Here is a 27,485-nt window from a genome sequence, read left to right on the forward strand (position 1 = left end):
GCCTCTTGGCTTTGCCCCCAGCCCTCTCCCCACTCCCCTCCCTGAGCTGTGTGCAGGACAGGAACAAATATCTTTCCCACTTTAGGTTTTTGGGTGCATTTTTTTGTTTTGTTTTTGTTTTAATAGCCTGAGGGTGTAGGTGGCTGCATATCTTGGAGGACCCAGGAGTCCTGCCTCCTTCCTGCTGGCATAGGGCAAGGGAAAGCAGTTTCCACTGTCAAGAGGCTGCGCACCAGCTGTACAAAGCAGCAGCCTGGTGTGGGAAGGGAGTTACTCAGCATTTGGTTCCCAAGAGACAAAAAAAAAAAAAAGAGGAAAAAAAAAAAGCAGAAAAAAAAAAAAGCAGCTCAAACTGACTTTCCAAAATACTTTGAGGTTCATAGTAATGTTCTCGTCTTTGTCTCATAAATATCCTGGGTTGGATCCTTCCCTCGTTTTCATCCTGTAACTCACAGAGAGGCACCAGAGCGCGGCTGCTGCATGTTATTCTGACTATTTTTATTTTTTATATCTTTGGATACATGATCTCAGTTGATTGGAAAACAAACCCCAGAGAATCCTTGAGGAGAGACTGCAAACAGCTCTTGGTGAGATGACTAATCCCATCTCTATCTAAACCAACAGCATCCTAAAAATAGCCTTATTTCTAACAATAAATATAATAAAATAACTAACTGACAACAAACAGCCCCAAAAAGCCAAACACATTGAAAAGTCCACTGGAAATACATATTGGGATGGGGGAAGGAGCCAGCAGGAAACTGTGTCACTGAGTCAGAGGGGTGGCCATGCCACCAGTGCTGCTCGGTCAGATCCGGCCTCTCTCTTGAGACCACGGTGGCCTCTTGCCCTTGTGCCTTTGCTGTCCTTGTCCCAGATCAGTGTGAGGAAGGCACCAGACCCAGGGGACGCTGATCCCAGAGTCACCAGCACCCGCTGAAAGCCTGGAGTGGGACCCCCTGCCCCAGCTTGGGGTGTGGGTCCTTCAGCCCAATGCTGCTCTGTGCCCACCAGGCCCTGAGCTCACCACACACCTTGGATCATTTGGATAATTTGCCACCTACTTTCCACACACCAGGAGCCTCCCACACCCAGCGTGTTGCAAAACACCCCCCTCAGCTGAGTCACTGGCATCGGGGAACTTCTCCCTGCCCTCCTGGCCTGGGATGGGGCTCAGGGCAGAGCCGGCCCTGACCAACAGCTGTGATGGGAGCACAGCCCAGACCCACTCCAGGCCTTTGGGGAGGAAATTGGGTGTTTTGGGCTTGTGCAGTGCCCTGTGTTGTGGAGGCCAGTGCACGGGGACCACGTGCTGCTGCATTAATGGCTCTGGGCATCATCTGGGTGAAAACACAGTGACTCTGTCCCCATGCCTGGCAGCTCCCCTGTGACACTGGGAGCACTCATATTCTCAGTGCTCCAGCTGAATGTGACCCAACAGGGCTGGCACATCCCTGTCACTGCCCCCTCGAGCTGGGACAGTGGCTTTGTACGTGACAGAGCCATCGCTCAGTGTTTTTATGGAGCACTGGAGCTGCACCAGACTGGTGCTGGCTCCGTGTCACCAGTATGGAAGGTGGGCTGCATTCTGCCCGTCAGGGGAACCCATGAAACATCTACTGTGGAGGCTCTGACCCCTGGCACCTGTCTTTTTCTGCCAGAAGCAGTCCCACACCAGCCTGATTTTTATTTTTACTGCTTCGTGTGGCACGTGGGAGCCTGCCCAGGCCCGCCGTGCCTGGGAAAGGACAGCCTGTGCCCCACGCCGACCCCCAGCCCTGCCATATGGCACTGCTCCAGCATTCCCAGCAGTGGGAGAGATCATCCAGTGGGATCACCAGCTCCCACCAGTGCAGACCTGGGGTGAAGCTGGGTGGTCTGCGTCCCCCCAGCCCCAAGGATGCTTGTGCCCACCACCGACCTTGCTCTGAGGCTGTGGATAAGCAGCACTGGACATGGTGGCGAGACAGGAACAGAACTAGTTACCCAACCCCCTAAAAACCAGATTCCTGCCCAAATTCACAGCCCCAAACTGTCCTGGCACAGAGGGGGGAGTCTCTGTTCGACCTGTTGGATTTTTTACGGGTAGCACAGACTGGTTTATCTGGCTTGCAGCTACTTTAGGAGCTGGGGATGGAGTTGGAGCAGGGTCTGGGCTGCCGAGGAGCACAGTGCCGGTGCCATGTGCTCTGTCACTGCAGGAAGGGCCGGGTGAGGAGGGCTGGGAGAAGGGGTGAGGGCTGGGAGAAGGGGCAAGGGCTGGGAGAAGGGGTGAGGGCTGGGAGAAGCCCAGTGCAGTGAGGATACCAGAGGCAGGAGCAGCCCTGGGCTGTGTCCGGGCACACCGGACAGCATCGTACCCATGAGGGCTCAGTGCTGGACACACAACTGGGACGTTCCGCTGCATCTGAGTGCTGTATCCAGCATGCTGGCAGCACATCTGGCACCTTCGGGGGCAGCTGATGGCACCGGTGTAGCTTTAGGGACACCTGGACCTCACTGACCTGCTGTTCTGAGCCCGATCCCCCATGGGAGCCGGGCAGAGCCCACCATGCCCCCATCACCCCGGGCAGCCGCTGTGGCCTCGGGGCTCGGCCGGACACTCCTGCCCAGCCCGGGGAACACGAGTGGGACCGGGCCAGCCCCTGAGGGCGGCCGAGAGGAGCTCCGGGCCCAGCACACCCCGCCGCCGGCTGCCATTCCCCGTGCCCGGCTCAGCGAACCATTCGGGCCTGGCTCGGCCCCGGCCCGGCCCCGCTAGGCCTCGGTTCCCCGTGCCCGGCTCAGCCCCCCTTGGCCCCGGTCCCACCCCGTCCCCCCCGGCCCCGCTCGCTCCCCCCCGCCGCGGCCATTGGCCGCCCGCGCCGCCGCCGCCGCCCCTGACGCTGGGCCGGGCCCGGCCATGGTCGCTCCCCGCCGGCTCCGCCGCAGCCCCGGCAGCGGCCGGTCCGCGCCCCGCTCAGGTGGGTCCCTCCCGCTCCTCTCGCGCTTCTTCGCCGTCGGCTTTTTTTTTCCGCCCCCCCCCTCCTCCTTCTAATTGTTATTTTTAATTATTTTGGATTTCTTTTCACGTTTCGCGATTTCTGGCGCTTACTTCCGAGAACGGCACCCCCCCCCCCCCCCTTCCTTCCCCGGGCGGCCTTGGGGGGGCGCGGAGCCCCGCTCCGCCCGGCGCTGTTTGGGGTGGGGGGAACGGAGCGGAGGGACCCCCCCCCCCCCTGCCGACCCCCGGAGCCGCACGGAGCCGCCCCGAGGCGCGGGGATGGGCGGGGGCGGGAGCAGCGGCGGCGGCGGCGGCGGCGGCGGCGGCGGCGGCGGCAGCGGCACATCCTTCCCCCGCGCCCCCCTCCTCCCTCCTCCTCCTCCCCCCTCGGCTTCAAAACAAACCGTCACCAAAATGGTGCAGAGGTGAAGGAGGGAGCGGGAGGAAGGGGAAGAGGTGGCGGCTCGGCCTGGGCGCTGCGGGGACAGGTGAGGGCGGCGCGGGACGCGGAGGGACGCGGGACGCGGAGGGGGTGCGGGACAGCGAGGGGATGATGCGGGACGCGGGGGGATGCGGGTGCCGGGTGCGGCACACGGGGATGGTCCCGCTGGGTGCTGCCGGTGCGGTGGGGGCAGCACTGGAGGTGCCCACCCCGCTGCGGGGCGCTGGGCAATGTCCCCGTGGGACCCCCGTGGTGACGGAGCACGAACCCACCGCGACACTGCGCCCACCCCGAGCGGGACCCGCTGCGGCCTGGCGGGACGCAGGGAGAAGCAGGGCCCGGCGGATTTCGGGGGTTGCGGGGTGCCCTCCCTGGCAGGACACGGGGTGATGACATGGGGGACCCGCCGGCTCGGCTCCGGGTGCCGCTGGGGGCTGCGGTTTGATTGGCAAGAGCAGATTTTGGGTAAATCGAATCCTGGAGCGTCCATGCCTTGGCCGTGCGCCGGCTCCGGAGCCGACAGCTGGGATTGTTTGTCCGGGGGGGGCTCAGCGCCTCGGCTCCATCCCACAGCGGCCGGAGCACGGTGTCGTGTGGGGCCGAACCGCGTCACTGCTGCCGCGGCCTCCCCGCGGTGCCGAGCGCTTCCTTGGCCGGAGGGACCGGCGATGCTGAGCGGGGATGCGCTGACAGAGCGCCCGGCATCTGCGGCTCTTCGGCATCTGTGACGCCCGTTGGACCGCAGCTTATCCCTTCCCTGCAGCTCCCAAACCCCTTCGGCTTTGTCGTTGGTTTTTATTCTTTTATTTATTTGCCTTTTCTCTCCTCACGCACAAGAGCAGTACAGTCAGTTGTGCCACACACGCAGCTCTTACCCCTGCACCGCGGTACCCCATGGTACCCCCAGCTCTGCACGGCCACCAGCTGGGCTGTCCCCTCCTCCTAATCCTCCACAAGTGTCGGAGCTGCCACGCGGTTTTGGCTAGTGACTCCCTCTTTGCTGTGGGCAGGGGTCTGGGCAGGGACAGGGACACCTGTGCTGCTGCAAATTCCTCTGGCACTTCAGCTCAGCGCCTCTGCCTGCCCCCACCCCGGGAAGGCCTGATCCTGTCCCTCCAAAGCCCCTTCTCCCACAGTGCGTGGCTCTGTATGGGTTTTTGGGCTGGCGTTGCTTTGCCAAGGTGGATGTTCTCAAACCACTGTCCCAGGACAGCCAACCTGAAGTCCTGCTGCTGATGGAGAAGGGGCTGTGCCGGCCTCGGTGTGACAGGGACGCTCATCAGGCCAGGGGTGCAGGTTTTGGGTTGTAGGTAAGGATTATTCTCATTATGTTCTTTCCTTCCCTGAGCTGATTCAGTGCAGGTGGCCCTGGCGTGGGAGCGCTGAGCTGCCCCTGTTTCTTTGGAGCTCCAGAGCAAGCTGCTCGCCTTGCCCTCAGGATCACTGGAACGGGCTCCTGAAGGTCACAGACCTGTGGATGGGCCTCATGGATCCTCCTTTCCACTCCCACCTTGCCCTTCAGCCCCTGCAGTTGTCGAGCTGAGGCATCTGCACTTGTGCTGGCTTCGAGCAGGTGGCCGATGTCCCCGCAGCAGCAGCAGCAGCAGCAGCAGCAGCGGGGGCCACTGCTCGGGTTTCGCTGGTGCCTCTGCCACAGCAGGGATTTAACGAGCTCATGTTGAAGGGACATCAGCTCCCGTGTCAGGTGGCTCGGGGGTTTCCATTCCTGCCCAGGCTCTCCCCCAGCACAAACCGGCTCGGGGGGGCTCCTCGTGCTGAGTGGTCGCGTCCCTGAGTGTGCTCAGTCCTGCTGGGGGGCTCTTGGCACCTTGGGAAGTGCTGGCTTTGGCAATAGGTGACCTTGGGCACGTCCCTTTGCTTCCCCGTGTTTTGGTGGTGTTCTCGGAACGGGGGAGGTGGTTAATGTGTTTAATCCCCCCCCTCCTCACTGGTATGGGGCTGCTGGCTCCTCTTGGGAAGTGCAACTGCAGAGCTGGAAAGGGCTGTTGCTATTTTGTGCTGTCCCCGAGCGGGCAGGGCGGAGGCATGGACGGTGCTGGAGTCACCCGGGGTGGATTTTTCCCAGGCTGCCAAGTGAAACAAGTGGGGTCTGAGTCTCATTTAATGCCTGCAGCCCTTTACTGTGACTCTGGCAACATAAAGGAGCCTAAATATGGTCATAAACTGCATCCACTTCAAGGTCCCTTCGTGCTGCCAGGGCAGCCTCACGGCGGCTTTGTGAGAGGGAGAACAAAGCCCAAAGTGTCGGACGAAAAGTACAGGAGTGCGACCCAGCTGCCGTGTGCTGGGAGCTGCCTGGCACGGAGGTGTCACTGCTGGTGCAGGCCCTGGCTCACGAGGGAAGGATGGGTGTGAGGGTAGGGGGAGATGCTGCCTGGCACATCCTGAAGGAGCAGGAGGGCTTCAGCTAGGTGTGGAGAGCTCTGCGTCTAACACCCTGGGCAAGTCATTTGAAGCTAAAAAAGCCTCTGTGGTGAGGGGCAGAAATTGCTTTTCCCTCTTGTTTTTTTCCCCAAGCCAGAGTGCTTGCCAGGGTCAGGTTGGCATTGCCTGGAGCGTGCTGGGAGGAACCTGCCATGGGGTGCTGCGTGGCATCTCCTCTGTGATGGATTGCAGGCATGTGGCCTTTTTGGGAGTGAAGGCAAAAGAGGCAGCGGGGTGTGGGCTGCTGACATTCACTCCGCTCCCCTGGACCACCACTGCCCCACTGGGTTGCCCCCAGCAGTGGTGGTGAGATGCCATGTGGAGCTGTGATGGTGTGAGCTGGCCTGGAAGGTGGTGCCTGAGGCTCAGGAAGTGAGCAGGCAGCATCCCATTAAATCCTGTTAATACCCGGGAGCGCACATGGAGGTGACCCAAGGCACGGTGAGCTGCACAGGCGGCGGTGGGGCTGCCGTGTCGATGCTGTCCCGGACTTCCCCATCTGCAAGCAGAGCTAAAAATATCCCCCTGCCTCACCCTGCCGCCGTCCCATCTGTTCCGAGGGTGAACTCCTCAGGCCAGGGGCTCTTTCTTATTTTTATCGCTATTTTGGCAGTTCCTGGCGGCTGAGCCGTGCCGGGTTCAGAGGTGACTCTATTGTAGATGACAGTCCTGCTCCCGGGAAGGTTCAGCTCTGCTGCTGAGCCCGCTGTGGTGAGCAGGGAGTGAGTGAGGAGGAGGAAGGGGAGGAGGAGGAGGAAGGCAACGTGTGGCACTGGGTGCCCTTGGCTGTGCTTGCCCTCTCCTTGTGCCAGCAGGACCGTGGGGTGCATCACCCCCTCACCTCCCCCAGCACTGTCTGGGACTTCGCCACTCTCAGGGCTTTAGTTTTGGTTTTTTTTCCTTTCCTTTTTTTTTTTTTTTTGCCTCTAATTAGAAAAGCTTTCAATAAAAAGCTGAGATTTGTTAATCACTTTGTTTGATCAGAGCTCAGGCAGCGCTGAAGACCTTTAGGTTTTTCCCTCTGCCTGTGTGAGCAGCAGTTTGCTTTTGCTTTCAAGATGGATCTCGCCGTCTGCCTGCCAGCAGCTCTGCCTCCCCGGATCTGTCGGTTTGCATCTTGCACTCCACTTTGCTTTGCTTGTGGTTCTTCTTTAATTTTTCCTTTCCCCTCCACTCTTAGTGTCTCCCTGCTGTAGCTCCCCACTGATTGCAAAACAGACAAGAGCCCACATCCTTTAAAAAAATCCTAAAAAAGTGCCCATGTGGAGAGCAAAGGTTTGCTAAATACTCCACTTTGGAGTGATTTATTTTGGGGGGGTGAGGTCTAGGTTTGCTTTCTCTTAAATGAGGGTGCAGAAGATGGGGGACTTGGGTCTCTGAGCTGCATGGGAACAGTTTTTTGGGGCAAGTTGGCCTGGTTTTGTGTGGGTCACAACAAGGCTGGACACAGCAGCTGCTCCATGATTCCCAGGCTGCTTCTAACTCTGGTGAGCACCTTCCCCTATAGAGAAGGGGGCAATGACATGAGGTGCATGCAGTAGTGGTGGGGATCTGTGTCACCCAGAGGGCTGTGCTCATGGTGACATGTCCTGGCTGTGGCTGACTGCTGGAATGCTGGAGCAGCTGCTGGGGCCTGTTCCCAGTGCTGGATAATGCCAGCTTGCCCAGTGGGACTTTAAATAGCTCCGTGCCCCTCCAGTCCCCAGCAGAGCAGGCGTGGGGTGCAGCTCTTGTGCTGCCACAGTGTCCTGGTGCCCGGTGAGGATGAGCTGGAAGGGCAGGATGGTGCCTGTGCTGGGATGTGCCAGGCTCCAGCCACCACCAGGAGCCACCGTGGTGGCCATGCCACCAGTGCTGCTCAGTCAGATCCGGCCTCTCTCTTCAGACCACGGTGGCCTCTCGCCCTTGTGCCTTTGCTGTCCTTGTCCCAGATCAGTGTGAGGAAGGCACCAGACCTTCCCACCCACCCCAAAGCAGCCAGGGGCTGAGCAGGACACGTAGGGTTTCCCAGATCGCCATCAGCCCTTGGTTTTCCTGGAGGCAGCGATGGCCCTGCTGGGGCTGTGCTTGGAGCAGCACCCCAGCCTGACCCTCCTGGCTGTGAGTGACCAGCAGGAGCTGGAATGCAGAGGTGGGGAGCTGAGCCCCTGCCATCTGTGCTGGCTGTGCCCTGTCAGCCCAGTGCTGCTGGCACAATGGCTCAAGGTCAAAGCCCAGCACGGTGGCTTTGGGGCTGCTGCTGGCGCGGGGTGGAAGCGCTCCCACCTCCTGTCCTGAGTCAGTGCTGCTTGGGCTTGGAAAGGGGGTAATTAAATGACCTATTTCTGGGCAGGGAGGAAGAGGAGGAGGAGGAGGAGGAGGAGGAATGGTTTCTCTTTCCAGAGCTTCAAACAGCTTGCTGCAAACGTCCGGCACAAACCCCAAACCGCTTCCAGCCCTGCAGCCCCCCTGGCTGGGTGCTTGGGGCTGTGGGGAAGGGTGACCTCCCACTGCAGCACTGCTGTTGCATCAGCCTTTTTTTTTCTTTTTTTTTTTTTTTTTTTGGAAGGAGGCAGGACAAATCCATGGCTCCCAAATTATTTTTTTTTTAACCTTTTTTTTTTCCCATCCCCAAAAAGTAGTAATGAGATTTGGGAAGCCATACCTGCCTATAGGGCCGGGTCCTTGACCCGAGCCCACCCCAGGGCTGCCAAGGGATCATCTTAGGATTTCTAGTGGGATTTCTCCTTCTCCTCTCTCCTCCTTCTGCCAATGGGGGATTATCAGCATCTACTGTGTGATGGATCCTGCAGCTCTGGGGCTGTGGGCCTGGGGGTACCTGCTCCAGAGGATGTGGTGGAGCTTCAGGTGCAAGGTTTTTATTGATGGATATAAGCAGTGGTTATAAATAGCCCTGCTTGGAAGTTTTCATCTTCTTTTTTAAATGGAAGTGCCTTTTGGAACAAAGTGACTTTCCTCCATCCTTTTCGAAAGCGTCTTTTTTCTCTTCTTATTTTGAAGATGAAATTTTTTTTTTTTTTTACTCTTAAATTTTTTCCTTTCCGATTTTTTGGAAGACTTCAGGGAAAAATTGCTAGGCGCCATACCCAGGAACACATCCCATGTCGTGCAGGTGGGGAAAATATGTGGGGTCAGATTCATCTGGTTTGGGTTTTCCTTAAAAAGGAAATTGAGAATTGGAAATGTTCGTGGCATCAGTGAGAATTTTCTATCAAAGCAGACAAAATCTGAGGGGCAGGAATTTGCTTAAACCTGCAGCATCAAGTGTAAAAAAAAAAAAAAAAAGTTAAATAAATTAATTGGATAAAGAACTTCTGTTCACTGAAAGACTGGCAACATTTCTGGGTTTCTGTCTGGAATTTTTCAGTTGTAAAACCTGAAATCCTCCCCCACCCCTAGCAGTAACCTTGAGACATGGTGCCGGAGCAGGAGTTTCCACTGGCAGGCAAGAAAAAAATTACAATAAAGAATGTGGACAAATTATTTTGACTGACCGGGCTTTTTTTATTTTGCACGGGCAGTCACCGAGCCTGTCCTGCCCTGCAGCTGCTGTGCTCAGTGCTGGGAGCAGGAGATAAATGACTGTGACGAGGGGCTGGGGCAGGGAATGGCAGGGATCAGGCTCCAGGCACGGGTGCTCTTGGTCCATGGTGGAATCCATAGGGAAGAACCTTCTGGGACAGCCAGAAATGTGTGTTTTTCACCCAAGATACAGAGGCAGAGAGTGGCTGTGTGTTTGTGTAACTATAGGTGAGGGCTGAGCTGTTGTCCTTAGTCTAAATATCGTGATAAATGTCTCTGTGGAGCTGGTACCCACCCAGGCTGGCATCTGAGGGAGCTGCCAGCCCTGGGAGGAGCAGCCACTCTGTCCGAATTCCAGTGGCTGGGAATGGTGTCCATCCCTGGGGTGCAGTGCCCTGTGGCACCTGTGACACCTCCTCTGGGTGGGCACCCTGGAGCTGCTCGGCTCGATGATGGGTGGCTGAAAACCCCACAGTTTGTGAAAATCCTGGTGTTGCTGCAGCCTGGCTCTGCCACAAGCACCCTCCTGCTGCTGGGAATTCCTGCAGGGAGCTCTGGCTCTGTCGGACACGGGGTGCTTGGACTGGTTCAGAACTTGCTGGAAGAACCAGGAGGAAAGGAAAGTGTTTGTGTGTCACCAAGTGTCTCTGGTGCTGGCACCACTGGGGAGGTCATGGAGGCGAGGAGGTGCCTCTAGGCACAGTTATCACAGACTCATGGAATGGTTTAGGTGGGAAGGGACATTAAAAACCATCTCATTCCAACCCTTGGGTTTATCCCAGGGGGTAAACCACACGTTCCCTGGAGACATGTCTCTGCCCTGTGGTAGTAGCAGCAAGTTTATTTCAATAACTGGAACAGCATGTGGAAGGGTTGGGTGGAGGCAGGGCTTACCTGGATGTGGGGCAGTTTTCCATCGAGCATTCCAGTGAGGAGCAGCACTTGGGATCACATGGACAGCGTGTCCATGCCAGCTCTGTCTCCTCTATGGGGGCACTGGGGAGGGCTCATGGGGTTGGGATGCAGCCAGAGCCGGGCGTTACCTCCAGCCTCACCCCTTGGCTGCTGCTTTCCCAGAGAGCTCCGTGTACCACTGGCCGTGTGGCTTTGCATGACTGAGGAGGATTTGACGCCCCATCTCCAGTGCTTTGAAGCCCAGGGATCAATCACGGATCCATCCTCAACCTTCCCTGACTCCCGCGGCCGTTCCTTCCCACGCGCCGGCAACGAGCCGCCGGGAAAACTCGCACCTCTCGGCTCGCTCGCTCAAAAATATCCCCCAGTCCTGCATGGAGGCTGCCAAGATGGGGAGTGGAGCCTGCGCTGCCTCTTAGCAGAAATCTGTCGCCTCGCTCGGCGGTGGGGAGGCTGGGAGGGAGGCTGGGATCTGCCGAGCGCTGAGCCCCGGCGCTTTCGAAAATAGAAGCAGAACAAATGGTTGGAGCAAGATGCTGGTGGTGAAGGCAGCCAAGGCCTCTTCCCGCGGCAGCTGGTGGCTGCTTCTTGCTCCTCCATCAATCCTCTCCCCCCCAGAGCTGGCATTTCCTTGCGGGGGGAGAGGTGAACATCTGGCTCTTGGGGCGGCCTGGGGCGCAGCGATGCTTTGTTGGGTTCGGTGTGGCGCCCTGGGGTTTGGCACAGATGAGCTTTGAGCGAGCTGTGAGGATGGCAGGGCGGGAGGGGGTTCAGTCGGCGTGAGATAAGGAGGAGATGGTCGGGTGGTGCCAGTTCCTGGAGGGACTTTGTCCCAAAACAAAGGGACACGTGCTGGGTTGAGCCGCGGGCACGCGGGCACGGCGTGGCAGCAGGTGCTGACCTGGTGTCTGACAGCTGAGCACGGAGCTGCTCCCATGGGAGGGGTGGGGGTCCCGTGGGGTGAGTTCCTGGGGGCTCCTGGGGGCCCCGGGGGTCGTGGGAGCTGCTGGAAAAAGGCCAAGGTCTGGGTGCCTCCTGCTGCCCCATGGGCACTGCTCTGGAGGGGACAAAGCTGCCTGTCCTTGTGTCAGCCATGGGCACCCAGGAGAGGAAAATGATGAGCCCAGCTCTCAACACAGATTGAGAGAGTTTGGAAAACTCCTGGTAGTCGCCCTCAGGTCTTTCAGCTTTAGGGCCAGATGTGAGTGTGTGCTTTATTGAGCAGGATTTCACACCTGCCTTTGTGCTGGAGAGAGCTGCTCCGAGTGGACGAGGTGCAAGTGGGAAGATTGGGAAGATGCTTTCCTTATGGGAAGATGTTCTTGCCCTGTCCTTTCCAGTGGGAAAGGACCAGCCACGGTAAGCTCAGCATCTGCCTGGGTGACCTTCAGCGCCTTTGCTTGGAGAAAGAGGCTGCTTTGCATGTCCTCTGCCCTGCCAGCAGCACTTGCACCGAGCATCGGGGTCTTTTTGTTATGCAAATGGAGCTTTGGTTTTAGCTTCTCAGAGATAAATACCTTTGAGGCTAAATTTGGAGCTCGGGGCACTGCTGAAAGCGCCCTGATGGCCCAAGGCCTGACAGGTCAGATGCTGAAGGTGATAGTTTGGGTGTTTGGCTCCCCTTCAGGCACGGAAACAAAACAGTCACGCTATTTTTCCCACCGAGGTTATACGAGATTTTCTGCAGCAAGGAACAAGCACTTTGAGTCCTGCTGGGGGTCCTTGGCACCTGCTGCCACCCTGCACTGGAGTTCCCACTTTTGCAGTGATGTGCTGTGGTTTTATTTAGGCTTTTAGAGCTCAGGAGCCCCTTTTGTCCCAGCTGCCCTTCGAGGATCCCCTCTGAGCTGTGCCCAGGCACCGGGGCTCCAATGCAGGACTGATATCTCAGTGTCCCTGACCCTGACCACCTGGGTTTTGTGGTCAGGACCTCTCTGCCACCCCTCAGAGAGGCTGAGGGGTGCAGGCTGCATGGCCAGAGGATGCAGTGCCAAGTGCCATGCACCAGCCTTTTGTCACCTCCCTGCTTGTGCGTGGTGTGGCCCTGGCATCCCCAGGGGCAGTGTGGCTTCCTTTGGGACCCCATGAGTCCCTGGCAGGCCGTCTCTCTTGTGATGGGGTCATGGGCCGTTGGGCTGGGTTTGGGCAGAGCTGTTTGTCTATGGTTTTATTTTTATTTGTGCGTCTTTCGGAAATTTTTCGTCACAGCAGGTGCCGGTTCAGTGCCCGGCAGCGGGGCTTGTGAGCGGGGTGGAAACGTGGCTAAAACTGGTTGGGCTTCTGCTCATACAGTTTTGCTATTTCTGTGCCACAGGAGAGCTTGAGCTCCCTGGGGTCTGCGTGGGGCTGAAGCCATCGGGTTCCTGATTCATCCCTCCTGTGGGGTTACAGGTCACCTGCCAGCCTGAAAACTCACAAAGATCAGCCCAGGGGCTCTCTAGGGCTGAAGCAAGGTGAAGTTCTGAACTTCAGAACACCCAAAGGTATCTTATGGGCAGTGGTGAGTTCCTGATTCATCCCTTCTGTGGGGTCACAGATCACCTGCCAGCCTGAAAACTCACAGACATCAGCCCAGGGGCTCTCTAGGGCTGAACCAAGGTGGTGTGACCCTCAGAACACCCAAAGGTATCTCATGGGCAGTGGTGAATTCCTGATTCATCCCTTTTGTGGGGTCACAGATCACCTAGCAGCCTGAAAACCCACAGACATCTAGGGCTGAACCAAGGTGGTGTGACTTTAAGAACACCCAGAGGTATCTCATGGGCAGTGGTGAGTTCCTGATTCATCCCTCCTATGGGGTCACAGATCACTTAGCAGCCTGAAAACTCACAGACATCAGCCCAGGGGCTCTCTAGGGCTGAAGCAAGGTGAAGTTCTGAACTTCAGAACACCCAGAGGTATCTCGTGTCCTTGCAAGAACACAGGCAGTGTTGGGTTTTGTTCCAGCAGAGAGCTGGACAGGAGCACAGGGTCTCCCACATGCTGCTCACAATGGGATACCTTGGGGACCTGCAGGTGGAAAGGAAAGGTGGTAGGAAATAGAGGTAAAAAGGGGAGGGCAGCTCTTTTTGAGCTGCTTCTTTGCAAAGTTTTGGCATTGGCTGCGTGGAGGGCTGGGCTAAGGCCACCCCAAAACAGGGTGGTCCTGCTCAGGGGCACCTTGGGTTCCACAAGTTTTTTTTGGGGGGATTTAGGACTTGTTGCTGCATCCTGGCAGGGTGGCTGCTGCATCCCCCAAAGCCCTGTGGGGTCTGGAGTGCCCATGCCCAGGGAAGCTGCTGTGCCAACGATGCCCCAACGTGGGGCTGAGGCACAGGAGCAGGTCCCCATGCCAGGGAAGAGAAGGCTCCAGGTAAACCTTAGAGCCCTTTCCAGTGCCTAAAGGGCTCCAAGAGAGCTGGAGATGACTTTGGACAAGGGCCTGGAGTGACAGGACGAGGGTGGGACGGCTTCACACTGACAGAAGGCAGGGTTGGGTGGGATATGGGGAAAAACTTCCTCCCTCTGAGGGTGGTAAGGCCCTGGCAGAGGTTGCCCCATCCCTGGAAGTTCCAAAGGCCAGGTTGGACAGGGCTTGGAGCAACCTGGTCTAGTGGAAGGTGTCCCTGCCCATGGCAGGGGTTGGAATGAGAACATCTTTAGGGTCCTTTCCCACCCAAACCATTCCATGATTCCATGATCCCCTGCATCCTTTCAGCCTGCCCAAGCAAAGGTGCTGCCTTGGTTCTTTTCTTTTTTTTTTTTTTTTAATTCTTTTTTTTTTTTTTTCCCCTAAAAACGCATTACCAGTGCTGCTCATCCATATTTCCACCACCTTCTCCCTCCTGTTCTCGCGCTGAAGTCTATAATGCTGAAATTATAGCATCCCCCTCGTCACCATGGCAACGCTCAGGGATGTATTTAAAAAAAAAAAAAAAAAAAAAAGACCAGAAGCCCTCCAAGGATTATGACTTCAGTGAGGGATCAGGCTGGAGGGGAATCTGGGTCATGGCTGGAGCAGGCTTTTCTTCCAGCCTGTCTTCAGTAATTCCCCTTACAGCACCCGGGGCCGCGTCAGGGCAGGGCAGGGCACCCATGGGTGCCCTCGAGGGGGTCCAGCTGCTCTGGAGGGCGCTGCCTTCTTCTGTATGAGACTGCTTCTTGCTCATGTACACTCTGGGAAAGAGCATCCTCTGCAAGCTCAGGATTCCCACCCAATATTGAGGTGTTTTAACCAAACCCTTTTGATTCCCAAATGTGTGGTGCCTGCAGGAGTGCCAGAGCCTCGCTCCCCCTCCACCCCGCTTTGTGCAGTGCAAGCTTTCTCTCTCATCCCCCAAAATAAACAGGACTTTTTTTTTATATATATATATATATTATTTTTTTTTTACTCCTCTTCTTCTTTTTATTTTTTTTTTTCCTCCCTTTTTCCACACCCCCAGAGCCGCTGTTGCTGGTGGCAGGGAGCCCAGACTCTGTAGGAACTCAGAAATGCTGCGAATCCAAGCCCTGGCTGCCCTCTCAGTTTCGCAATCCTTTGGAAAGGGGGGAGAGAAGAAGGAATAAAATGGGAGGGGATTTTTTTTTTTTCTTTATTAGAGATTTATAGACTTTCCCACCAGTAGGGACAAGGAGCTGGAGCCGAGCGGCCAATTTCGTACAGTAAGTTTCCAACACTGCTCCTCTCTGGCCACTGCAAAACCCTCTGCAGCCTCTCCTCTGGTGGGTTGGGCTGGTTCAATTTTTGGAAAACCATGGGAAATGCTGGCATTTCCAGTGCTGGGGGGCTTGGCAGGGTGAGGGGCTGCTGATGTGGGGGGTGGTGGTGCCAGCACCTCCCATGGGCTAGGTGATGCTAAGGGCCAGGAAAAATCAGCTCAGGTGGTGCTTTTTGAGCAAGGAAAGCCTTTTTCCCTACCTGTTTTTTGGTTGCATGTGAACCCTTTGGCTTGGGCTTCGTGGTGGTGCCTGAGAGCCGCTCATGGTTGCTGGTCCCTCCAGCCAGCTCGGTGCTGCTTGGGGCACGTTCCCTGCTGTCCTCATCCCCCTCAGCCATTTGGCCTCTTGAGGTTTGTGGTCCATTTATTTTTAGGTAATTGCAGTGTCCGGGCGTGGAGAGGCCGCTCGGTACCACGCAGCCGGACAAGGGAGGGGTTTGTTGGCCAGTTATATTTTAAGCAGTTGGTTTCTTACAGGAGAGAGCTTGTGCAGCTCCTTGTGCGCTGGTGTGGAGGGGCCCAGCCAATGCCACGGTGGCTCCTGTGCCCACAGATGCCACTTTACCCCTGCCTGGTGCTGGACGTGGGGCAGGGTGTGAGGGTTCAGCTCCTGGCCCTTCTCTGCACCCTCGTGCAGGATCTGACCCTCTGCCAGTGCTCCTGCTGGAGGAAAAAATCCTCCCTTAAGCTGTGCCTGGATGAGATCTGAGTGCTGGCAGCTCTGCTCCCAGTATCCAGTGATTAATGGGATTAAATTGGTGCCCCTAGTGAGGTTTTTTTCTTTTGCATCTGGTTTTCTCAAGACTTTTCAAGCAGGGGGAGGCCGGGGCCATGTCGCACTGAGATCTGATTAGATAAGGGAGAGCTGCCTGTGAACAAAATTCCTACCGGATAATTATTTATACCTCCATGTGCGTCACTAATAAACATCTGGATCTGCTCCAAACATCTTCATTTGATTTGTTTTGTAGTCTCTCAACAGGGATGTTTCTCAGCTCCCCACCTCCCTCTTGTCGTGTGGCTTTTGAGGACTTGGCTGAAATGAGGGGTGGGTTGGAGCAGATCCCCCCAGCACCAGCCTTGCTCTCCCATTTCCCCCCTGGGCATTTGCACTTTTGGGGCTGGTTTAGCAAATTCCCACTCCTGGGTGCCCGTGATGGGGCGACAGTCACGTTGCCCTTTCTCAGGAGGAGAAAATATGTGGTGTTGGTGGTTGAAGAAAAAAATACGAGTGGTCAAAACAAGCCAAAAAGCAACCCCAGATGTGTTGCCTTCTATTTTAAACATCCTCGTTTGATTTGGGGGCGAACCAGACTCCTGACCTTTCGGAGCACGTGGGGCTGGCAGTCACGCCAAGCTCTCCCAGGCCAGGGCTGACTTCTTGCTCTGTTTGTGTAGAGCCAAGAAATTACTATTAATAACTTTCCCTGAATGAGAGCTGAGTACCTGCTTCCCTGGGGCTCCTTGGAAGGCTCCGGCTTGGGCGGATAACATCAACAGTCATTAGGAACGGGACTGAGAGCATCGGGCGCAGCTGGGATGCAGATGGGAAGGGACTGATGTGGGAGGGGAGAGATGAAGGAAGCCTCTGGCTGGCTGTGAAGCGCCTTGGGCAGGGCTTGCAGGCGCCACGAGCCATTTTTTGTGTGTTCCTCCATCCTTTTTACAGCCCTGGCCCCTCTTTGCACGAATGCGATGCGAAAACCATCCCGAGCCGCCGGAGCCGGCGGCGAATGCCAGCTCCATCCGTGTTGGCTCTAAATCTGTGTCTCACCTCTGCTGGGCTCTCAGGAGGAAAAAAAAATAAATAAAAAAGTTTCAGTGCTGCACCCAGCCTTAATCTCTTTAAACTGTATTTCGCTAATCCTTCATTAGGATCTCATTGTGAGCTTGTTATCCCGTTAGGGCTGAGCCGTGCGTGGCGGCGCCCGCCGAGCTGGGTGGGAAGGGAAGGGAAGGGAAGAAGGGAAGAAGGGAAGGGAAGAAGGGAAGGGAAGGGGCTGCCTTGGCCCAACCTCCTCCAGGATGTGCCAGCAGCACCAGCCAGGTGGGCTCAGCTCTGTGGGGATGGGTGTCTGTGCTCTGTGCTGCTGCTGGGCTGGGTGCTGGGTGCTGGTTTTTGGTGTGAGCTGTGGGGATGTTGTTTCTCTTTCTGTTTGCCTTCCCATCCATTCCTTGATGTGTTGGAGCTGGGGAGGGGGGGGGTGTCAAGTAGAAAGTGCTGGTTTTGGTTTGTACCAAGGCTTGGTCAGTCTTTAGGGCATTTCTGGGAGCACCTGCAGTCCCGGGGCTGGACACCAAGGGCAGGGTTTTAGCTGGGGTTGTTACCCTGGAAGCTGGCAGGACACAATCCCAGGGGTTTGCACTGATCCCCCTGCCCTCTGCCACGAGAGTGTTAGAAAAGGGCACCAGTTGGAGCCAGCATGGGCAGGCAGGTTCCTTCCTTTAGTGAGAGCTGCTCTCCTGCTGGCAGGCTGTGCCCTGCTTGGTGCTGCTGTCCCCTGTCCCAGGGGCCACAGCCATGCCAGCACTTTGCACCCTTCCCTCCACACAGCGACCTTCTCAGCGTGACTGGCAATGCCAACAGCTCTGCAGCACCCTGAGGGCTGGGATACCTGCAGGCCACGTTTCTGGAAGCCCTTGGAGCAGGAGGGTGTAGCTGGAGGGGTGGGATGTCCACCCTCCCTGCTGGCTGCTGGAGCTGGGCTGAGCCGTGCAGGCTGCGCTGGCCCGGAGCAGGAGATGGTCTGCAGAGCGGTGCAGAAAGCAAAACAAAACCCACACACCCACACATTCCCACAAGCACACAGGCAGTGAGCAGGCAGGAGGGGATCTGCCGGCAGCCAGAGCCGAGGCTCGAGTTAATTTGGTGGAAAATGAAAACCATTGCGGCGAGCGAGAAGGTTCCTGCCTTTTCTTTTTCCTTCCTCAAAGAAAAACATTAGGTGGGATTTTTACCTTCCCCAGGTTTTGTTCCGTGCAGAAATGTGGCTCTGAAGAGGAGCCTGGTGGTTAAAAGTGTCGCTGCCTGTTTTGTACTTTGCTGCCCGGCCTCCTCCCTGCTGGAAGGTCTCGTGGGCACATGTGTCACCGTGTCCTTGTCCACTTCTGCACGGGGTTGAGGGAGGGAGGTGGCTCCTGTGACATTGCTCAGTGAGTGACAATGAACTCGGCTCCAAGCTTTGCCTGAGAGCCTTGCCTGGGCTGTAAATTAATGCAGGTTTGTTTGCTCCCAGACTGGGGAGCAGCTCTGCAGGTCGTGCATTCGGGCGGTGCAGGGGCACAGTGAGGGGCTTGTGGCATCCTTCACCTTCTGGAGATGGGATCTCTGAGCAGGGAACCCCAGCTGCTCAGATTCCAGGTGTGGGACTGACAGACAGGTTCTGGCTGGGGCTGGGCTGGTGCTGTACCTGTCCTGCTCCCCACCAGAGCACCTTGGAATTGTGAACTATTGTGAGATAAGATTTATGCTGGCTTTCATCTTTCCATCATCCTTCCATCTTTCCTCACCTTTCCAGAACATGAGGATAGTGAAGTCCCAGGAGGACGGGATCCCTGGGATTTGCTCTCCTTGCCTGGCTTTTGCAGCCCTTTGGGCTGCTCCTGTCAGGGGCTTGGCTGTGCCTGTGCTGCCCCACTCTCCTCCTGTGCCTGGGAAGGTAGAGCTTTTCCAAATGCCTCTCTCCCCTTTTCCTGTGCCTATAATTAGCCCTGGCTCCCTGCCACCATATACTGTACGATCCTGGAAAGAGGTCATGGCTTTGCTGAAATTCTTGGGAACAGAGCTGCCTTTGCAGCTGGGAAAGCAGCGCAATTTCCAAGCAGATAAGAAATAGGGCAAATGCAATTCTGTTCCCTGCTGTAATTTATGGGCTCTGGGGATGGCATCCAAGGGCCTCCTCCCTCCCCTGGCTCTCCACGTGCTTGGGAGAGTCTGGGTGGGTGAGGAGGTTCCAGCTGGTTCCCAGCTCTGCTGTCCTGTGCACTGGTGGTGGATGAGGAGGGTCCTGTCTTCTCCTGGACTGCTGGGTCTGGTTTTCCCCTTCTGCTGGGTCCTGCAGAGGCCTTGCCCAGGACTGGAGAAGGAAACAAACACATTTTTGGGTGTGTGTGTGTGTCCTTTTCAGTTCTAAAACTTCTCATTTTGATGAACTTCCCCAGAATGGAACTTCCTTTGTAGCAGGAAAAGGATCATCTTTTGACCATTTCCAACTGAAATGATTCTGTAGTTCTGTGATCCCACAATCTCTGGGCAGGTGAGGAACAGGACTTGGCTTTTCTTCCAAGGAGGGCAAAGCCCACAGAAGCAGAAGGGTCTGCAGCAGCTGGGGAGGGTTTTCCCACCTCCAAATCCTCCTGTGCAAACTGGTGAGAAACTCAAAGTGAAAAGAGTATTTTGAAAAGAGAAAACTCCCCTCTTCAGAAAAGAGAGACAGAAGCACAGCAAAATCCCCTGGTCAGAAGTTTCCCAAAGTTTTGCTGTTGTTTCTCTGCCCCTGTACAGTCGTTCTGAGAAAAAACCAGGATAAATCTACCCGAAAAGGACAGGATTGGAGAGCAAGGGCTTGAGTTTCCATTCCAACTGGGACTCCACACGTGCTGTATCCCCCTGGCAGCATCCTGCTGCTGAGCTGATCGTCCCTTTCCAAAGGAGAGATTAGCTAAAAAAATCAGGAGATTAAAAAGCAAAACACTTTCCATTGGTTGTAATTGGCTTCTGGGCCAGTGAGCTGCTTCCCTTCCCTTCCCTTCCCTTCCCTTCCCTTCCCTTCCCTTCCCTTCCCTTCCCTTCCCTTCCCTTCCCTTCCCTTCCCTTCCCTTCCCTTCCCTTCCCTTCCCTTCCCTTCCCTTCCCTTCCCTTCCCTTCCCTTCCCTTCCCTTCCCTTCCCTTCCCTTCCCTTCCCTTCCCTTCCCTTCCCTTCCCTTCCCTTCCCTTCCCTTCCCTTCCCTTCCCTTCCCTTCCCTTTGAAATTCTCTGAATTTTCCTTTAACCACTGAAGGGTTTTGAGGGGGAGAATCACTGAGGATGCTGAGGTCCATGGTCCCCTTTGACAACACCACAACTTTTTCTGGTGATTCCAAGACTTGATAAACCCCATTTTTTTTTTTATTTTTTATTTTTTTAAACTGGGAGCAGCATTTGGAATTTGGAATTTTGCAAGGATCACTGCTTCTGTCAGAGGGAGGTGATGCTTGCACTGGCCACGGAGGTTTTCTTGCCCCACAAGGGGAACACAGGACAGTCTCCTATGGATCCATGCTGCTCGGTTGGCTGATTAACCAAATTAGGCAGAAATCTCATTTTTTCAGTGTAGGTGCCTGTGAACCCCCTTCTGCTCCCCCCTTGCAGTGGTGAACGTGGGGGCTGGTGTAGGAGTTGCTGACGACGGCACCGAATGTGTGTTTCTTGTGTGTTTCTCTGCACCTCGCTGGGGAGAAATATTTTAATCTTTTTTTTTTCTTTTTTGTTGGTTTTTTGGGGTTTTTTTTGTGTTTTTTTGTGTGTTTTTTTTTTTTTTTTAATAGTGGATCTGAAGTTTGGGGAGTAGAGATTTGTCAAGGACGTGAAAGGGAGCTGGGGCTCGAACTGGGTGATTTGTACTGCCCCGAGGATGATTTTGTCTCTGGCTCAGGTTTTTTCCCTGCTGGCTTTCCAGAGGCAGCTGGGTGGCAAAGCCTTGCTCCAGCAGGATGTGCCACCTGCCTCTCTGGATGCAGCAAACATCCATGCTCAGCCACGAGCCCCTGAGTGTGGGTGTGTGTGTGAGGGGTCAGGGTTTGCACACACCCTCCCTGCTCCCCAAGGCCGAGCAGCCCTGGCTCTGGCTCACATCATGGCTGTGCCAGGTGATTTTCCAGCTGCTCTGATGCTGGCACAGCTGGCAGGGGCTGTTGAAAGGTGCTGGAGGGCAGCAGCCCTGCCCAGGGCTGGCTCCACTCTGGACACACCAGAGGGGCTGCAGCACAGCCCAGGATGAAGCGTGAGCCTCCCAGTGCTGGTGTTTGACAGCAGCCCCTCTCCTCCCTCTCCTCCTCATCTTGCCCTTGCAAACAGTTCACAAAAATCTCTCAGCTTCCAGCAAGGCTGCAGGGCTGGGCTGGAATGGAGGACAGCAGCAAGGGGCAGCTGAGATTTTTCTGGTCCCCCTACCTTACACGTGCCTACCTCCTCCTTCTGCCTTTGCAGTGCTGTTGGAAGGGATTTTGGGGGCTCATGTGGCAGCCAGCAGTGGGAAAGCCCTCTGCCAGCCCAGCATGCCAGCCAGTTGCAGCTGAGAGGTGTTTTAGGAGCTGCTACCACCTGTCAGAGCAGGGAGGTGGATGGCCTCTGGACACGGGTGATCACGTTTGTTTGGTTTCCATGGGGAGAGGCCAGGCTGAGTGACCTCAGGTGATACCCTGAGCACCTGCCCAGGCTGTGGCAATGAAGAATTTCCCCATGGTTGGTGGTTCCTAACTCAGGTGATGGCAGAGCCAAGGCCATGAGGTGCCTGGGCTTTGCTCTTAGTGGTGGTGATCGTCTCCCCCACCTGCCTTGGCCACACCTCACCCCATGGCCCTGGAGTTTGGACCTGTGTGACAGAGCCAGAGCTGGGGCTGAGCTGGCCTGGACACCAGCGAGGCTGGAGACACCCAGGGCCAGGTTCCCAGGGCTGTGTCTGCCTGGGGCAGCTCCCATGGGGTCCTTGGAGCCCTGCCCGTGCAGGACCCTTCCCAAAGGGGAGCTGAGAGGAGCTGGCACCTTCTTCATGCCAAGGCTTTGCTATTGCTGGGCATGCACACAGCAGCTCCCATGGGTCCTTGGAGACCCTGCCCCATGCAGGGTCCTTCCCAAAGGGGCAGTGAGAGGAGCTGGCACCTTCTTACCAAGGCTTTGCTATTCCTGGGCATGCACAGAGCAGCTCCCATGGGTCCTTGGAGACCCTGCCCGTGCAGGACCCTTCCCAAAGGGGAGGTGAGAGGAGCTGGCACCTTCTTCTTGCCAAGGCTTTGCTATTGCTGGGCATGCACACAGCAGCTCCCATAGGGTCCTTGGAGACCCTGCCCATGCAGGATCCTTCCCAAAGGGGCAGTGAGAGGAGCTGGCACCTTCTTCTTGCCAAGGCTTTGCTATTGCTGGGCGTGCACAGAGCAGCTCCCATGGGGTCCTTGGAGACCCTGCCCCTGCAGGATCCTTCCCAAAGGGGAGCTGAGAGGAGCTGGCACCTTCTTCATGCCAAGGCTTTGCCCATGCATGCACACAGCAGCTCCCATGGGGTCCTTGGAGCCCTGCCCTGTGCAGCATCCTTCCCAAAGGGGAGCTGAGAGGAGCTGGCATCTTATTCATGCCAAGGCTTTGCCCATGCTGGGCATGCACACAGCAGCTCCCATAGGTCCTTGGAGACCCTGCCCTGTGCAGGATCCTTCCCAAAGGGGAGGTGAGAGGAGCTGGCACCTTCTTCATGCCAAGGCTTTGCTATTGCTGGGCATGCACACAGCAGCTCCCATGGGGTCCTTGGAGACCCTGCCCTGTGCCAGGACCCTTCCCAAAGGGGCAGTGAGAGGAGCTGGCACCTTCTTCATGCCAAGGCTTTGCCCATGCTGGGCATGCACAGAGCAGCTCCTATGGGGTCCTTCCTTGGAGACCCTGCCCATGCAGGATCCTTCCCAAAGGGGAGATGAGAGGAGCTGGCACCTTCTTCATGCCAAGGCTTTGCCCGTGCTGGGCATGCACAGAGCAGCTCCCATGGGGTCCTTGGAGCCCTGCCCTGTGCAGGATCCTTCCCAAAAGGGAGGTGAGAGGAGCTGGCACCTTCTTCATGCCAAGGCTTTGCTATTGCTGGGCATGCACAGAGCAGCTCCCATGGGGTCCTTCCTTGGAGACCCTGCCCATGCAGGATCCTTCCCAAAGGGGCAGTGAGAGGAGCTGGCACCTTCTTCATGCCAAGGCTTTGCTATTGCTGGGCGTGCACACAGCAGCTCCCATAGGTCCTTGGAGACCCTGCCCTGTGCAGGATCCTTCCCAAAGGGGAGCTGAGAGGAGCTGGCACCTTTTTCATGCCAAGGCTTTGCCCATGCTGGGCGTGCACAGAGCAGCTCCCATGGGGTCCTTGAAGCCCTGCCCTGTGCAGGACCCTTCCCAAAGGGGAGGTGAGAGGAGCTGGCACCTTCTTCATGCCAAGGCTTTGCCTGTGCTGGGCATGCACAGAGCAGCTCCCATGGGGTCCTTGGAGACCCTGCCCGTGCAGGATGGGGCAGTGAGAGGAGCTGGCACCTTCTTCATGCCAAGGCTTTGCCCATGCTGGGCGTGCACACAGCAGCTCCTGTGCCTTCCCTGAGCTGCTCACTCTGGACACAGCAGCTGCACATCAGAGCCCTGCCTGTGATGAGGCTGTTGGTGCTAATGCTGTGTGCCCAGGTGTGCTGGGATGAGATTGTGATTCCAGCATCACCCACCTGCTCCTTGTGCCTCCAGCCCTCTGGGGACAGTGGCTCTGCTTGTTCCACGCTCTGGGTTGGTTTTCCTGCAGCTCTGGTTGTGTAACCCACGGAGGGGCTGGGTTACTCAGTGGCCACAGAGGGTCAGGGATGAAGTTTTGGTGTGTGCAGGTGGCGTTTGCACTCCCCCACGCCTCGGGTGGGGTTTGTGGGGATGAGAGACGTGGATGGCTGCGTGCATGGAGGGCTGCAGAGCAGTGGCAGAGGATCTGTCCCCCCATGGGACGCGAGGGAGAGGTGGGAATTGGATCTGTGGCCTCTGGGGAGAGGCAGCAGCAGACAGGAGAGGTTTGCAGGGAGTCTGGGTTGCAAAACACTTGATGGTGCCATCTCTGCTTTACCTCTGCCTTGGAAATGCCAGCAGGAGCTGGAAATGCAGGTCTGGAGCAGCTCTCCCTGCTGCTGTGAGGTCTCCTGCACCCCTGGAGCAGCACTTTCCCTGGTGCTCAGGAGAGTGTGTGGGCTGTGAGCAGCGTGGGGGCACCCACAGCCCCTCTCAGCACCTCTGGGATGGCTTTGGGTTGCACATGCACTGTCCCAGGCTGCCATGAAATTGGATAAAACGAGTTCAGGAGAGTGAGAGGCTTCTCCAGCTGGATCTGGCAGTGGCCTGCTGTACCCAAACCTGGACATGATCCCAGACCTGACACCCAGCACGGAGCCACTCGCTGTCCCCATCAAGGAAGGGGCCAGCGCTCTCAGCCCCCAGGGCTGGTGCCAGCAGGTGGCAATGTGGCCTGAAGTATTGTCACTGTCACCAGGGTGAGGACAGTGCTGGCTGCTTGGGGTATGGGGCACCCACGTCTCGCTGTCCCTGTGCTCTTATAGGAGCCCCCATGATGTCCTTGGGGGTTCTGGGGTCGCTTTTGGGGTCTTCCTTGTGCTGCTGTGGCTTGCTCAGGGGGAGGAAATTGGGCTTTAGGAGATGCTTGTGTGTCCAGCTCTGTGGTTCACATCCCCTCTCTGTGCCTCAGTTTCCCTGCATTAGGAGGTGCTGCTGGTGCTGGGATCACTCTGTGCTGCCCAGTACTTGCCCAATGGGCTGGGATTGCACTGTCCTGCAGCACTGTCAGCCCCTGGAGTGGGGAGCCTGCCCAGCTGTGGGTACCTGCACACCCAGGGTGTTCCTGCTCCCGCCAGATGTGCAGGGTGGCCCAGCTGTGCAGCGAGGGCAGGAGCAAGGTGGGTGCTGGGGGTTCTGGGGTCACTTTTGGGGTCTTCCTTGTGCTGCTGTGCCAGCAGGTTGGGACAAGAGGTGAGTGGCTTGCTTAGGGGGAGGAAATTGGGGTTTGGGAGATGCTCTGTGGTTCATGTCTCCTCTCTGTGCCTCAGTTTCCCTGCATTAGGAGGTGCTGCTGCTGGGATCACTCCATGCTGCTCAGTGGGCTGGGATTGCACTGTCCTGCAGCACTGTCAGCCCCTGGATGGGCTCCTGGAGCGGGGAGCCTGCCCAGCTGTGGGTACCTGCACACCCAGGGTGTTCCTGCTCCCGCCAGATGTGCAGGGAGCTGGGTGGCCCAGCTGTGCAGGAGCAGGATGGGCTCTGTGGAAACCCCTGTGCTCTCCAGCTTGCCCGGGTCCCCCAGCAGCCTTTGGTCACTGGTGTGGTGGCGCGTGGCTCTGCCCTGGGCCCCCAGCCCTGCTGCACCTCCGGCCGCCCCCACGGCCACGCAGCTGCAGGTTTCAGTTCTGCATCTCTGCTGCCCAAGGGGAACTCAGCCAGCCAGAGCGAAACTCGGTGGCTCCAACGGTTGCACTTGTGCCACCACCCCCCCCTCGACGCCCCCTCATGTCCCCGTGGTCCTTGCAGGGCCAGCAGCCGCTGTTGCAACACTTGCAGTGACAGCTGTGCTGCTCCGACCTTGCCTGGAGCCTGGAGAGCAGCCCCAGCTCCCCTGCCCAAAGCCAGGGCTGTGTTTGGTGCCAGGCAGGGTGACCTGGTGGAGCAGGGGGTGAGCCCCAACAATTCTGCCTGGATCTGGGGTGCCTTCATGGAATCCTTCTATGGGGTTTAGAGGAGCAGGGGGTGAACCCCTTCATGCCATCCCTCCGTGGGGTTTAGAGGAGCAGGGTGTGAACCCCTTCATGCCATCCTTCTGTGGGATTTGGAGGAGCAAGAGGTGAACCCCAACAATTCTGCCTGGATCTGGGGTGCCTTCATGCCATCCTTCTATGGGGTTTAGAGGAGCAGGGTGTGAGCCCTGACAATTCCTACCTTGCCTGGATCTGGGGTGCCTTCATGCCATCCATCTGTGGGGTTTGGAGGGGTGTGAACCCCAATAATTCCTACCCTGCCTGTATCTGGGGTGCCTTCATGGAATCCCTCTGTGGGGTTTGGAGGAGCAGGATGTGAACCCCAACAATTCTGCCTGGATCTGGGGTGCCTTCATGGAATCCTTCTATGGGGTTTGGAGGAGCAGGGGGTGAACCCCAACAATTCCTACCCTGCCTGGATCTGGGGTTTGGAGGAGCAGGGGGGTGAACCCAAGCAATTCCTACTGCTTTGATCTGGGGTGCCTTCATGCCATCCTTCTGTGGGGTTTAGAGGAGCAGGGTGTGAACCCCTTCATGCTATCCTTCCATGGGGTTTGGAGGAGCAAGGGGTGAACCCCAACAATTCTGCCTGGATCTGGGGTGCCTTCATGCCATCCCTCCATGGGATTTGGAGGGGTGTGAACTCCAACAATTCCTACTGCTTTGATCTGGGGTGCCTTGATGCCATCCCTCAGTGGGCTTTGGAGGAGCTCAGTGCAGGTGCCATGCTCTGCATGTGCCCCTGGCACAGCTGGCTGGTGCCATCGTTCTTGGGCACTGCTCACCTCTGCCCTGCCAAGCTGGGCACCTCCATGCCACTGAAGGTGGGTTTCCTCCTCCTGTCCCCCTTTCCACAGCCCCTGGGGCTGTGCTGCTGGGATTCTGGCACCACTGGATGGCTGGGAGCTGGGGCTCCTTGCTGTGTTTAAGTGCCAGCCTGTCCTGCCTGATGCCCCTGCTTGGAGTGAGATCTCTCCCAGTTTGTTCTTTCACACCTCGTGGTGTCAAGCCAGAGGAAACCCAACTGGAAAAGGCTCAACAAGGTCTAATTAAACCTTGGAGATATTGGCTGGTGCAAACTGAAGGCTGGGCCATGACTGAGATGCTTTGGTTTCATGAACTGGGGAAATGGAGAAAAATGGAGAAAATCCTTTTCCTTCTTTTTTCTTCTTTTTTCTTTCTTTTTTATTTTAAATTTTATTTTGTCTGCTCCTTGCTGCTGTTGGGACTCCCTGAGACTGACATGGCCCAGCTCTGGGAAATGGGGTCTGGGGTCTCCCTGGTTTGGGGTGGGAGTCCATGAGCACCTGGCAGAGGAGCAGTGGGCTGGGTTGGGAGCCTGAGGTGGGGAAGTTTGGGTTTGGCATCCAAATGTTTGCAGCCCCGAGCCCGTTGCTAGAGGAAACACGAGAAAAGGGGAAGGAGAGATTGCGGTCAGGGCTCTTCCCCTCCAAAATCTGCGCCTCCCTCTTGGCCCCTCCAGCCCCAGAGCTCCTTCTTCTGCCCATCCATCCCCCCTGGGCTTTCCAGATGTGTGCTTGGAGGTCCCCATGGCAGTGGCCATGGTTCTTTATTTCTGGGTATTTTTTGTATGTGTGGTGTAGGCAGGGGTTGTATGTGTTTGGGGTTTATATGCATGGGAATAAATTTGTATTTGGGGGTTTATCTATACATGTGGGAATATATATATAATATATAATAAATAAAAATATAATAGATATATACTCTAATAATATATATATAATAAATATATATAATAAAATATATATAAATATATATATTATATATAAATATATAAAATATATAAATATATAAAATATAGAAATATATATAAAATATATAAAAATATATAAATATATATAGAAATATATATAAAATATATATATAAAAAAGAAAAATATGTAAAATATATATATATTATATATATAAATATATAAATATATATGTATAGATAAACCCCAACATTTAT

The 27,485-nt window shown here is 56.2% G+C and overlaps 1 protein-coding gene across 17 annotated transcripts in view; it reads left to right on the top strand.

Annotated features, from left to right (window-relative positions):
- Nucleotides 1-2,870: 2,870 nt before the first annotated feature.
- Nucleotides 2,871-27,485, top strand: part of MEF2D (myocyte enhancer factor 2D) — a 102,671-nt gene continuing 78,056 nt past the window's right edge. For 12 of the 17 annotated variants that reach the window (XM_077192122.1, XM_077192124.1, XM_077192125.1 and 9 more), the window contains exon 1: nucleotides 3,296-3,471. The gene's annotated coding sequence lies outside the window, so the exon portion shown is untranslated. Of the gene's footprint in view, nucleotides 2,964-3,291; nucleotides 3,472-14,923; nucleotides 14,949-27,485 lie in introns of those variants that run through there. The other 5 variants (XM_077192131.1, XM_077192123.1, XM_077192139.1 and 2 more) reach the window with 5 other exon arrangements.

Source organism: Agelaius phoeniceus, chromosome 31, assembly GCF_051311805.1.
Source record: "Agelaius phoeniceus isolate bAgePho1 chromosome 31, bAgePho1.hap1, whole genome shotgun sequence".
NCBI classification, from domain to species: domain Eukaryota; kingdom Metazoa; phylum Chordata; class Aves; order Passeriformes; family Icteridae; genus Agelaius; species Agelaius phoeniceus.